This window comes from Sarcophilus harrisii, chromosome 3 (genome assembly GCF_902635505.1).
Source record: "Sarcophilus harrisii chromosome 3, mSarHar1.11, whole genome shotgun sequence".
Lineage (NCBI taxonomy): Eukaryota > Metazoa > Chordata > Mammalia > Dasyuromorphia > Dasyuridae > Sarcophilus > Sarcophilus harrisii.
Genome location: NC_045428.1, coordinates 556,313,653 through 556,328,562, shown reverse-complemented (window position 1 = coordinate 556,328,562; position 14,910 = coordinate 556,313,653).

Sequence of the window (14,910 nt, the reverse complement as noted above, 5' to 3'; positions counted from 1 at the left end):
AAACAATATAAATCAACATGGTGTCATGAAAGATTTCCAGAAGTCCTAGAAGGAGGGTATGTAAACAGCATTCACACATATGCCTTCTTCAGCAGCCAAGAGATAGTCCAAAACCAATCTATTGTCCATTGTTTCACTTGTCAGGGAATCCAATGATCCCCACAAATTTTTGAAGTCCTGCAACAGTCTTTTAATGTGTTAGGGAATCCAATGATTCCTGCAGATTTTGAAGTCCTGCAGCAGTCTTATCGTTTCTCAGAAAATCCAATGATTCCTGAGGGGTTTCAAGTCCTACAACAGTCTTATCATGTCTCAGGGATTCCGATGATTCCTGAGGATTTTCAAGTCCTACAACAGTCTTATCATGTCTCAGGGATTCCAATGATTCCTGAGGGTTTTGAAGTCCAACAATTTTTGATGTTCATGAGTCAATTGCCATAACTGGTGAAAATAAGATCTAGAGCAACATCTAATACCATATACCAAGATAAGATTACAATGAGTACACAATTTGGACATAAAATTTAAAAATAAGCAATTAGGGGAAGGGGCAGAGCTGAGATGGCAGAGAGTAGATAAGACTTGCTGTGACTTCCTCTGACCTTCTCTCAAGCCAACAGTAGATTAAGCTTCTAAACTGTTTTTTGGAGTCAAAGAACCCACTAATATTTGGAATACAACATATTTCCAGAAGAAGATACCTTGGAAGAACTTCAGAACAGGTCTGTTTCAGATGGGCAGGGGGACGGTCTGCTGAGCCCAGACAGCACAGGGAGACAGGGGCAAGGAGCTGGGGTGGGGAGTAAGAGTGTTGCAGCTTCCATGCACCTGGGAATCTTCTGTGAGCCTATTAGGCTACTCTGTCCTTGTTGTAAGCAAGTGGTTTGGCAGATTTGCTACAAAAGGCAAATTGGAAACCATGGAGCCCCATACCAGATTATGATTACCCAGCACCAGAAATCAACTGGTAGAACTGCCCCAGGGCAAATTAAAGTAGCTGTCACTCCTTTGCATTGAGCAGACCTCAAGCCTTTAAAAAAATGAATAAAAAAACAAAAAGAACTCTCACCATAGACAGCTTTTATGGAGAAAGACAAGAACACACTCAAATCCTGAGGTTCCTAAAGGCAAAACAACTCTAGATGAAGCACCAAGGGAGATAACAGCTGGTCCCCATTTCACAATTTCCTAGAAGATTGCATAAAAAATTTTAAAAGACAGAAGAAAAATGGGGAAAGGAAATGAGATCATTGTAAGAAGGAATGGAAAAAGCATATAATGCCCTACAAAATAGATATGAAAAAATACCAATTCACTGAAAAACAAAATTTGTGAAATGGAAAAAAAAATGCAATGAACAAAATAATTCAATTGGCCAAATACAAAAGGAGCTAAAAAAGGTAACTGAAGAAAATAATACACTAAAAATTAGAATTGAACAAATGGAAGTGAATGACTCAATAAGATTTCAAGAATCAGTCAAGCATTCATTCTCCATAGTTCTCTCTCTGAATACAGATGGCATTTTGTAGCCAAAGTTTTATTGGAATTGTCTTGGATCACTGAACTGCTGAGAAGAACCAAGTCTTTCGTAGTTGATCATCGCACAATCTTAATTACTGTGTACAATGTATTCCTTTTTCTGTTGTTTTGCTCAGCATCACTTCATGTAAATCTTTCTAGGCCTTTCTAAAATCAGCTTGTTCATCATTTTTATAGAAAAATAATCTTCTATTACTTTCATATACCATAACTTATTCAGCCATTCCCCAATTGATGAGCATCTACTCACTTTCCAATTCTTTGTCACCACAAAAAGAGCCACTACAAACATATTGTATCATGTAAGTCCTTTTCCCTCCTTAATAATTGATAGCCCTTTGAGCATAGTTTCAAATTGCTCTCCAGAATGGCTTGATCATTTTACAACTCCACCAACAACACATTAGTGTCCCAGTTTTCCCACATCCCTTCCAACATTTATCATTAAATGGAGATTTTATCATGAACTGATGCTGAAAGAAACAAGCAGAACCACAAATACATTGTACATGATAACAGCAAGAATATGCAATGATCAGCTATGAAAGATTTGGTTCTTTTCAGTAGTTCAATGATCTAAAGCAATTCCAATAGACTTTGGACAAGAAATTCCATCTGCATCCAGAAAAAAAGAACTGAGACTGAATATAAATCAACACATTCTATGTTCACTTTTTTCTGTTTTTTTTATCTTTCTCATATTTTTCCCTTTTGCCATGATTCCCCATGGTATCCCCCTCCCAACATGATTCATAAAGAAATGATATTCATAAAGCAAATATTAAAAATACACATTAAAAAATTTAATGTACTATAATAAAAAAATAAAATGAAGGTTATGTGCAGAAATGTTTTCAGCAGCCCTTTTAGTAGTGGCAAGGAACTGGGGATACCCATCATTTGGGGAATGGCTGAATAAGTTATGGCATATTTTTGTTACGGAATATCATTGTTCTAAAAGAAACAATCAGCAGGATGATTTCAGAAAGGCCTGGAGAGATTTACATGAAATCATGCTAAATGAAGTGAGTAGAACCTAAAGAACATTGTACACAGAAACAAGATTATATAATGATTATCTGTGATGGATGTGGCTCTTTTCAACAATCAAGTGATCCAGGCCAATTCCATGTGATGGAAAGAGTCATCTGCATTCAGAGAGAGGACTATGGGGACTGAGTGTGGGTCACAACATAGTATTTTCACCTTTTTGTTGTTAGCTTTCTTTTTTTTTTCTTTTCTAATTTTTTTTCCTTTTTGATCTGATTTTTCTTGTATAGCATGACAAATGTGGAAATATGTATAGGAGAATTGCACAGGTTTAATATATATTGGATTACTTGCTCTTTGGGGGAGGGGGAGATGAGAAGGGAGGGAGAAAAATTTGGAACACAAGGTTTTGCAAGGATGAATGTGGAAAACTATTTTTTGAAAACTATTTTGAAAATAAAAAGCTATTGTTTAAAAATGAATGTTAAAAAATTTGTATTTAATAAAAAAAATTTTAAAACTGAGTTGATTTTACTATGTGTATATATGCATGTGTATTATCTAGAGTATTATCTTCAGATCTCAGAGCCATGTTTTAGAAAGGTCTTCAGTGGAGTGCCCTAGGATTCTGTATTTGGTCCTGTGATTTTTAACATTTTAATCAATTATTTGGATGAGGGCATAGATGGTATGCTCTTCAAATTTTGCACAAAGCTAGACAGATAGCTAGCTGGTAATTTGGCTGGAAAAAATCCAGAGGCTTCAATAGACTTCCAGCTCAATTTAATTTGGTGAGGCAGTCAAAGGGTCATCTTAAGAGGGGTACAGTTTTCAAGAAGGACTTTGCAGTCTATCAAATGTGGTCAGACCACATGGAATAGTATAAAGTCAAATCAACAAACATTTATTAAGCACCTATGATATACCAGACACTATGCAAAGTAAGTTGGTAATTAATTTATGAAATTATGAAATAGAACACATACCCAATTCTTTGGGTACTTGCCAGAAAAGACTATATGCAGTGGAAAATGGAAACAGCAATCACATTTTAGGCATAGAGACAATCACTCATAGGTACACAGAGGTAGGCAGTGTGGCTTGGGGATGGAAGGAGGAAAGGAGAATCATGAGGAAAAGAATGGAAAGTGGGGAGAAACAGAGAATATTACTTACATAAATATGAATTAGATTTGGGAGCACTCAGCTGTATGAACTTGATGGAGAAGGAAAAAGGCTGGGGGACAGGAACTTGAGATCTCATTTTTATAGGTTCCTTGAGGGAAAACAGACCAGCTCCTATCTGTGCTACCTTGGGATTAATTTATTAACAAATCCAAATCATCTCAAAGTTATCTGTAAAACTTCAAAGTTAACATATCCATGTCATCTGAAAGTTATCAGCAGCACTTGTTGCTGTTCTTCTAGTCTGGAACTGCTGCGATCTGGAATTTGTCTGAAGTTTATATAGCATAAAACAGAACCCCAACATCAGTGCCTAAAGCAGTTTCTACTGATTCAGCACATAGAACCAGGATGTGAATCTTAGTTAATAGATTAAATGATTTGTAAATTTTGCTCTTTTTATCTTTGGGACAGTTGGTATGTGACTTCCAGGTTTCCCTTTGCAATTTTTTTTTTGGCTATTGCCTTTTTTTACTGTCTACTTATAAATTTACCTACTCCACTGATTAGAATGGGGTCAAAGGCACCAGAACAAGATACAATTTTAACACACAAAAAAAACCAAAAAGACAGTTCCTACTCTCCAGGAGTTCCCAGTGTAACAACAAGGGACAATATGCAAGTAACTATGTATAAGTTGGGGATGATCAACAGAGGGAAGACATTAACATTAGGGGGTGGGGAAGGGCTTCTTGTAAAAAGTAGATGGTCTAAATTCTAGCTATAATTACTCTTATGGATGCTGTAGATTCCAGACTGATTTATATAGTATATTACTATATATTAGTATATTATATAAAGTGATTATTATGATGATGGTAGTCTTTATTGACATTATTATTGTAGTAGTGACTGTTATTATTTCTCATATATAAGTGGTAGAACATGTAACAATGTACAGTGAAATGTAAATGTATAGGAAGGGTGATTAAAAAGTAACAGTTCTGCAGGGTTCAAAAAAGGATGGGGTGGGGCAATGGATAGAGCGCCAGTCCTGGAGTCAGAAGGACTTGAGTTCAAATCCAATCTCAGATACTTCATATTCCTAGCTGTGTGACTCTGGACAAGCCACTTAACCCCAATTGCTTTCCTCCCCCCAACCCCCCCAAAAAAGGACTGAACATAGACCTTTGGATTAGGAGATAAGGAGTCACTGGCGACCTTGGAGAAAGTAGTGTCACATGAGTTGTGCTGACAGAAACCAGACTTTGTAGGATATGAAGGGAGAGGGTGATAAAGAAAGTGGAGCTAATGAACGTAGGCAGCTATTTCTAGGCTATGAGAAGGAGGAGTGATGTAGCAGAATAGCTTGATAATAGGATAGGATCATGTGAAGATTTTTTTGGTGGTTGTTTTCAATTCACTTTTATAAGATTTTGAGTTCCAAATTTTTCTCCCTTCTCCTTCTCCAAGATAGCAAATAATCTGATATAAGTTATACATGTACAATCATATCAAACATATTTCTACATTAGTCTTATTGTGAAAGAAGAATCAAAACAAAAAGGGAAAACCAGGAGAAAGAAAAAAAAAAAACAAAGAGGTGAAAATAGTATGCTTTGATCTATATTCGGACTCACAGTTCTTTCTCCGGATGTAGATGGCATTTTCCATCACAAGTCTTTTAGAATTGTCTTGGATCACTGTATTTCTAAGGAGAGCAAAATCTATTAAAGTTGATTATCCCACAATATTGTTGTTATTGTGTACAATATTCTGGTTCTGCTCACTTCATTCAGCATCAATTCATATAAATCTTTCCAGATTTTTCTGAATTCTGCCTGTTCATCATTTCTTTTATTTTAATGTAATAAACATTGATCAAGTACATAATATAAGCAAGACGCTGTGCTTTAATTTGAGGTATTCCAGGACAAAAAAAAAAAAAAAAGCCTTCAAGGACTCCCTATTCCATTCTAAGTATTTATGCAGATTAGTAAATACAGTATAACTTGAAATGGGGGAGAGAATGAGCAATTGGGGGACCAGCAAAGGCTTCCCATAAGAGGTAGAACCTTAGTGACTACTCATCATTTCTTAAACACAGTAGTATTCCATTAGATTCATATACCATAATTTGTTCTGCTATTCCCCAATTGATGGGCATCCCCCAGTTTCCAGTTCCTTGCCAACAGAAAAAGAGCTGCTATAAATATTTTTGTAGATGTGGGTCCTTTTCCTTTTTTTATGATCTCTTTGAAATATAGACCTAGTAGTGTTATTGCTTGATCAAAGTCTATGCATGGTTTTATAGTCCTTTGGGCATAATTCCAAATTGCTCTCTGGGATTGTTGGATCAGTTCCATGTGAAGGCTTTTTGAGATGGGAAAAAGGTAGGCATGTTTGTAGGTATTAAGGAACAGTAGATTAGGAGAGAATGAAAATTAGGGTAAGAGAAGGTTTGATTTACAGGGAAAACTTCAAGAGGGGACAGAAAGGAGTACAATTAACAGAACAGACAGGTTATTCTTGGGAGGGAGATCCCTAAAGATGCCTCTTCAATAATGCTTTTCACACATATATTCTAGAGATAAAGGAAATGCATTTATTTCCTTTCACACATATATTCTAAAATCTTAGAAGTAAATGCATTTATTTCCTTTCACACATATATTCTAAAATCTTAGAAGTAAATGCATTTATTTCCTTTCACACATATATTTTAAAGACTTAGAAGGAAATGCATTTATTTCCTTTTCTTGATAGGATTATAGACCAAAGCTTTTGAAAAGGGGCCCACAGGATACAGAGGGGAAAAAGCATTTATATAGTGCCTACTATGTGTTAGGTACTGTGCTAAGTATATTTTATAAATATTATCTCTTTTGATGCTCACAGCAACGTTGCAAGGTAGGTGTCATTTTTATCTTCATTTGATAGTTGAAGAAACTAAGGTTAAGTGACTTATCCAGGATCACACATCTAGTAAGTATCTGAGGTCAGATTTTAACTCAGGTCTTAATTACAGGCCCAGTATTCTATACACTACCATCAAAGCTAGCTCTATAACTAGAACACAGAAATAAAACTCTCTGATTTTACAAGGTGGGACAGTGAGCCTAAGCTCAAAATGGGATATGACTTGTCTGATAGCCCAAATTTTAATTGTTCAATCATTCAGTCATCTCCAACTCTTTGTGACCCAGTGGACCATAGCATACTAGGTCTTTTTATGCTCCCCCATTGAAATCTGTCCAAGATCATATTCTTATTTCCATGACACTATCTGTCCATTTTATTCCCTTTCCTTTCCCTCAATCTTTCCCAACATCAGGATCTTGTTCCAACGAGTCTGTCTTCTAATTACGTGACCAAAATATTTAAGAATTAAATCCACCCATTCCTGTCCATTTAAATTCACTGATACTGAAGATGCTGAAGTTTAATTTTTTCATCCCCTATTTGACTACATCCAGTTTGCCTTGGTTCATAGATCCGACATTCCAGGTTTCTGTGCAATATTGATTTTTACAGCATCAGACTTTGCTTTCAACACCAGATGCATCCATGGCTGAGCTTCATTTTGGCTCTGGCCCAGCTGTTTCCTTCTTTCTCAACTTCCTTGTAGTTTTCCTTTGCTCTTCCCCATAGTGTGTTGGACACCTTCTGACCTGAGGCGCTCTTCTTTCAATGTCATGTCTTTTACTATTTTAGTACTGTCCATGAGGTTTTCTTGACAAAGATACTGGAATTATTTGCTATTTTCTTTTTGTTCAGAAGAATATTTTGAATATATTAGGCACTCTCCACTATGACCTCTCTGTCTTGGGTAACCCTGCACACCATAGTCCATGGTTTCATTGAGCCACAACTAGGCAGTGATCTAGGAGGGGAAGCAATACAGTTAATAGTGATATTCAAACCTAGGTCTTTTAATTCAGGGTCTCATATGAACAAAAAATATTCATAACAACTCTCTTCTCAGAGCAAAAAAAAATGGAAATTGAGGGGATACCCATCAAGTGGGGAATGGGTCAATAAACTACAGTGTGTGTTTATGATGGAATGTTATTGCTGTATGGCAAATGATGAACAGCATGCTCTTAAGGAAAAAAAACCTGGAAAGTCCTTCACGAATTCAAGCAAAGTGAAATGTGCTGTATACAAAGTAATAGCAATGTTTTAGGATGATGCAAATGACTTTGCTATTCTCAGCGATATAATGATCCACAACTACTCTGAAGGACTTATAAACAATCCTATCCATACCCAGAGAGAGAACTGATTATGTCTGAATACAGATTGAAACATTCACTTTTTCTTTCTCTCTCTCTCTCTTTAAAATCTCTCTCTTAATTTTTCTTGAGGGTTTTTATTTTCATTAGAATGAGAGATCTATGGTGGTTTTTTCACAACTTGACTTTTATAGAAATGTTTTGCATAACTTCACAAGTGGTTTCTTAATTGTAGATGGGGATAAGGAAGAGAATCTAAAACACAATAAACAAAAGTAAGGGGCAGCTAGGTGGTACAGTGGATAGAGTACCAGCTCTGAAGTCAGGAGGACCTGAGTTCAAATTTGACCTCAGACACTTAACACTTCCTGGCTGTGTGACCCTGGGCAAGTCACTTAATCCCAACTGTCTCAGGAAAAAAATAGTTTAAAAATTGTTTTGCAGGTGCCTGGGGAAAATATTAAATAAATAAAAATTTTAAGAATTAATTCAGAAAATTATGGAATATTACTGTTCTGTAAGAAATGACCAACAGGATGATTTCAGAAAGGCCTGGAGAGACTTACACGAACTGATGCTGAGTGAAATGAGCAGGACCAGGAGATCATTATATACTTCAACAACAATACTAGATGATGACTAGTCCTGATGGATCAGGCCATCCTCAGCAACAAGATCAACCAAATCATTTCTAATGGAGCAGTAATGAACTGAACTAACTATACCCAGAAAAAGAACTCTGGGAGATGACTAAAAACCATTACATTGAATTCCCAGTCCCTATATTTATGCACACCTGCATCTTTGATTTCCTTCACAAGCTAATTGTACAATAATTCAGAGTCTGATTCTTTTTGTACAGCAAAATAATGTTTTGGTCATGTATACTTATTGTGTATCTAAGTTATATTTTAATATATTTAACATCTACTGTCATCCTGCCATTTAGGGGAGGGGGTGGGGGGGTAAGAGGTGAAAAATTGGAACAAGAGGTTTGGCAATTGTTAATGCTGTAAAGTTACCCATGTATATATCCTGTAAATTAAAGGCTATTAAATAAAAAAAAAAAAAAAAAGAAAAAAAAAAAAAAGAATTAATTCAGAGTCCAATTCTCCTCCCATTCCATTCTCTTGAGTGAAAGCCAACCCAGTCACTCTCCATTATGTACTTTCCAGTTTGTCAGTTCCCTTTCTGAAATGTGGTACCCAGAACTAAATACCTCAGGTGTGGTCTGATCAGGGCAGACCAGAAGGGGACTATGATTAAAACTGCAACTAATAGGAATAGGGATTTTCCTTTAGGGTAACAATATTGGATAAAGTACAAAAATCCATGTTAGATAACACAGTTCAGGCTTTAAGTACTTTAGGAATTCAATGACAGGAGAGATTGACATAGTCTGGCTAGTCTCAGAAGGCTTTACGGAGGGGATAGGACTTCATTTAGACCAATCTGGTTTCCAAGTCCCTTTCTAATAATACCTAGCACAGAATCTTTATTAAGAACACTTATGCAGCAGACACTATGACTTGTTATATGCAAAACACAACACAGGTAGCTGATGGGTACAAAAAGATCCTGGCCCACGAGGATCTAGGACCTGTGAAGGGCCTGAAATGGTTCCAATTAAAGTTTTTTTAAAGTTGAATTGCGTTGAATTCCAACTGAAATTCTGTGTTCCAATACTCTTCCTAGCTCTGACATCCAGTATTAAGGGTTCTCCCAGCTCTGACATCCTAGATTGTAAAGCCTTCTCACCTCTGACATTCTGTGATTTAAGGACCCTCTCAGGTCTGACATTCCCTGTTCTAAGGCCTCCTCTAGCTCTGACACATCGTGTTCTCAGGCCTGTTTTTAAGTCCCCCATCAGCTCTAATAATCTATGGTGATGAACTTCAGGGAACAGAGTGTAAAATATACCTCAGTTTTAGTGAGGTAGAAAGCCTTGGTCCTGGGTTCAAATCCTGATTCTGACTTTTACCCCTCCCCCCTGTGTGATCTTGGGCTAGTAACTTTCCCTAATCTGAGCTTCATTTCTTCATTTGTAAGATGAAGAGGTCAGATTCAATAAATCAACCAATAAACATTTATTAAGCATCTACTATTGGCAGTCACTGTGTTCAGCAAGTCCTGTATTGGTCTTTTCAGTTCTAGATCTATGATACAATGATCTCTAAGTGCCTCAAGAAGATGAACGTAGGGAGGGATTTGAGAAATGAAAGGAGAACAGGGCAAGAGAAAGGAAGATGTTGAGCCAGCAGAATCTCTACTGGGTCTGTATCTCAAAGAGATCATAAAAAAGGGGAAAATGGTCCCAACATGAGCAAAGATGTTTGTAGCAGCTCATTTTGTAGTGGCAAAGAACTGGAAAATGTGGATGACCATCATCAGGGAAACAGCTGAATAAATTATAGTATATGAATGCTATGGAATATTATTGTTCTCTAAGAAACGACCAGCAGGATGATTTGAGAGAGACTTGGAAAGACTTATATGAACTGAGGTGTAGTGAAATGAGTAGAATCAGGAGTTCATGGTACATGGCAACAACAAGATTATATAATAATCAACTCTGATGGACTTGGATCTTTTCAATAATGAGGTGATTCAGGCCAGTTTCAATAAATTTGTGATGGAGAGAGCCATCTACATCCAGAAAGAGGTCTATGGTGACTGAATGTGGAGCACAACATAGTATTTTCACCTTTTTATTGTTGTTTGCTTGCTTTTTTTCCTTTCTCATTTGTTTCTTTTGGATCTGATTTTTCTTATGCAACATGATAATTGTGGAAATACGTATAGAAGAATTACACGTGTTTAGCCTGTATTGGATTGTCTAGGGGAGGTGGTGAGAGAAAGGAGAGAGAGAGGTTTGGAGTACAAGGTTTTACAAAGATAAGTGCTGGAAGCTGTCTTTGCATGTGTTTTGAAAATAATAAGCTATTATTACAATTTTTAAAAACAAGTAAAGGGGGAAAAAGGAAAGGGAGAGTAGAAACAGCTGATTTTATCAATAGCTCATAAGGAAGTGATACCAGAAGCCCTGTTTCCTCCCTCCACCTAAAATACTCTACCACTCTCAACTCTGCCTCAAAGTCATAACTTGATCAATGGATCCCCAGGCCTGGAGTTTGAGCCCTTTCCAGTCCCTGGATTTGTTCATGGAACAAACAGGGTCGAAAGCACCTAGAGGGACCAGACCTGGAAGGAGAGACTGGGGGCTGGCCCAAGGGTCTCAGAGGGTTCCTCTTCATTACTGTCATGCAGAAAGTCAAGCTCAAGGGCCAGGTACCCGTGCTCATCCTGCCACTCTCTCTGTGGTTGACACCCCCATCAGCCTGACACCTGTTTACTCGATACTCCCAGCATGAATGCTCATTTTCGGTATGGCACCTTGGCTGGTTCAGAAAAGAAGCACGATGTGCTGATGCTGGAACCTCGGGTTGAGTCCTGGGTCAGATATTTATCAGCTGAGAGCATCATGTTACTTCTCTGGGATTTAGTTTTCTTATCTAGAAAATGAGCATAATGACACTTAAACTACATGCCCCCCAGCCTATGCCCCCCTAGGACTGTTGTAAGGAAAGGATCTTTTCAAACCCTGCAGTGTCACAGGAAATGGATTCATTTGGTGGAGGTCCCACCAAATGACCATGGACTCTATGTCCTCTATAGGGCAGCGCCCGCTGCTTTTTGCAGATGGATAAGTTTAATAAAAGGCAGAGATGTGGAAGCAGGGCTGAAGTCAATGGCTCTGCCAATTTCATCTGGTGAGCAGGTCAGGCAGAAACCTTAGGACAGAGAATGATCAGGGCTTGGAGGGACCTTAGAACATAGGCTGTCAGAAATAGAAGGACCTTAGAACAGAGAATGTCAGAGATAAAATGACCTTAGAACAGAGAATGTCAGAGGGGGGAAGAACCTTAGAACAGAGAATATCAGAGGAGGAAGAACCTTAGAACAGAGAATGTCAGAGGGGGAAGAACCTTAGAACAGAGAATGTCAGAGGGGGGAAGGGCTTTTCAATATGGAATGTCAGAGATGGAATGGATCTCAGAGTACAGAATGCCAGATACAAAAATCTTAGGACATAGAATGTCAGAAATGGGAAGGGCTTTAAAACAGGAATGTGAGAGATGGAAAGGAACTTGTAACATAAAATTTCTAAGGTGGGGGGTATTTTAAAACAGAGTGTCCGAGATGAGAAAGTTCTTGGAACACAGAATGTCAGAAATAGTAAATGTCTTAGAACATAGAATCCATTCCTCCCCCATCCACCTGGCTGCAGGGGCAGGGGCAGGAAGGTGGGCAAGATAATCTTCTGGTGATCTCTGCTGCTATTTTGGTGCTGTTTCCTCCCCAGGGCTCAGAAGATGGATGGTGGCCAACACAATGGCTTTGAGACAGCTCCTGCAGCTATCTGAGCTGGAAGCAACACCTAATTCAGTGACCTCGGTCCCCAAACCGCAGGTCCCCCCACCTCTGGGGTGTGAAGCCATTACCATTCTGTCTCTTCTGACAGACAGGCTGCTGGGTGTTGGGTGAATAAGGTGTCAAACTGAGGGAAGTGCCAACCACAGGGCCTTAAGTTTGGGGGTGGGGAGAGAATAATTAGCACAGATATCTGACCTAGGACTCTGCTTTCTGCAGGGCGGACATGGGGAGGGGCACACCAGAACCTGAGGCAAGCCCCCAGCCTCCCCCTCCAGGCCTGGTCTCTCCAGGTGTGTTCTGCCCCTACCTCCCATGGATAAGGGAGAACCCATATAGGGCCTTCACCTTGGGACTGAGCATCCAAGGGTCAAGCTGTGTCCTTGAGACCTGGGTGGTTGACCAGGGCTGAGAGCAGCAGAGCATTTCAGGCAGTCGAGGGAGGAAGCAGGGGTTTTCTGTGGGTAGTTCAGCATGCATTCTTATCTTAAAACATGAGTCCCCTTCTGCCTTCTCCATCCAATCTTATTTTAATAATAACCTCAGTTTCTCCATTAGTAAAATAGGGATTCTAATACTTGTCCTGCTTCTCTTCCAGAGATGACATGTAGGCTAAATGAGACCGAGAATAGAAAGTGCTTTGTAACCATAAAGCCCTAAGTGAATGTTATTAATATTAATAATACTCCTTAACGCTAGACCAACAAATCACCCGTTCAGGGAGCTTGCCCATCTATTTTGTTTTCTTCTTCATCCTCAAACAATCTATTTAAGGGAAATTGAATGGGATTTTTAATGTCAATGTTGTTATTATTTGTCTTTCTTTCTTGAAGAAAAAAAACCCTGACATCAGGGAGAGGATTCCATGCCATATAGGTGAGTTGGATTTAAGGGAGGAAGGGCTGCTTAAGGGAGGAAGGTCACCTGCTTCACTTTTCCTTCCAGAGCCATGTGGATCCAGTGGCCAGATGTACACCAGGATGTCAATGTTATAACTGAGGAAATTGAGACTCGGAGTGATTAGTTCCTTTGTCTGAGGCTGCACAGCACAACAGGGGCTGGTAGTCCTAGTAGTGAACACTAGCATCTCCACCCACCTCACCTCTCTCCACTCTGACTCTTCTCTCATCTCCTCCCACCTCATTTTACAAATGAAGAAATTGAGCACCAAACAATTCAATGGACTTCTCCAAGATCACATAGTCAATGGCAGAATTCAAACTCAAACCTGCAACTGGAACTTCTTTTTGCCTCCTTTTTATTTACTTTTTTTAATAATAATTTTTACTTTTTTTTTTTCTGAGGCAATTGGGGTTAAGTGACTTGCCCAGGGTCACACAGCTAGAAAGTGTTAGATATTTGAGGTCATATTTGAACTCAGATCAAGCTTTTACTTTTTTCAAAATACATGCAAAGATAATTTTCAAAATTCACCCTTGCAAAAGCTTGTGTTCCAAATCTTCTCCCTCCCTCCCTCTCTACCTCCCCCTTCCCTTAGACATCACATTTATCATGCTGTAGAAGAAAAATCAGAGGGGAGGCGAATGAGAGGAATAAAACCAAGCAAACAACAACAGCAAAAGTGAAGATGTTATGTTATGATCCACATTCAGTCCACACAGTCCCCTCTCTGGATGTTTGCCTCCTTTTTAAAAGGAGGGTTTGGACTCTTTGACCTCTAACATTCCGTCAGCCTTAGGTGATCCATCTGTGTCCCAGGAGGGTTTTTTCCACTACCCTGCCTTCCATTAGGAATTAGAAAGAATTGGGAGATGTGGATTTCTTTCTTAGGGTTCTCCTGCCACTGTTCCCCCATCCCCCAGAGGAATTGTCTGGGAATCCAGTTGTGAGGACCAGCCACTCTCTCTCTCCAGCAGTGATTCTCAATCTGGGGTCTGGAAACTTGATTTTCAAATATTTTTATAACTTTATTTCAATTTCAATTTAATAATAATATCCAATATTGTACATGTTTTAAAGTTTGCAAACCATTTTGCCTACATACTCATTTGATCTTCATAAGGTGAGATGAATGTTATCATTATCTCCCACTTTTTTCAGATGAGGAAACTGAGTATAACAAGGGATCATAGAACCTATAAGTGTCTGAGATGGCATTTGAACTCATATCCTTTTGATTCCAAATTTAACACTCTTCCCATTCTATCATACACTTTTTCTATTGAGCTCTGATATTCTCTGTTCTAAGGGCCCTCCCAGCTCTGACATCCTGGGTTCTAAGGGTCCCTCCCAACTCTGACATATTGTGTTCTAAGGACTATTCCAGCTCTTACATGTTTATGTTCTGTTTCCTCTATTTTCAATAATCCGCCTACCCAGCACCTACTGAAATAGGGTGCATTGTCATCCACCTCCCCAACCCTGCTTCCATTCTGCCCCTGTAGGAAGAGGTCTCCTGGCCTCTTCTTTGGGTAGAACTTTTAGGTGTTCCTCTCTTCAGAGGGAGCTGTGGGTAGAGGTGAGGGTGGGCAGAGGATGTGCTGTGGTATTTTAAAGGCTGTTGCCTTCAAATATGAGAGGTCAGCAGTGACTTTGAAGCCCATTTATTTACCACTCTCTGGTTTCC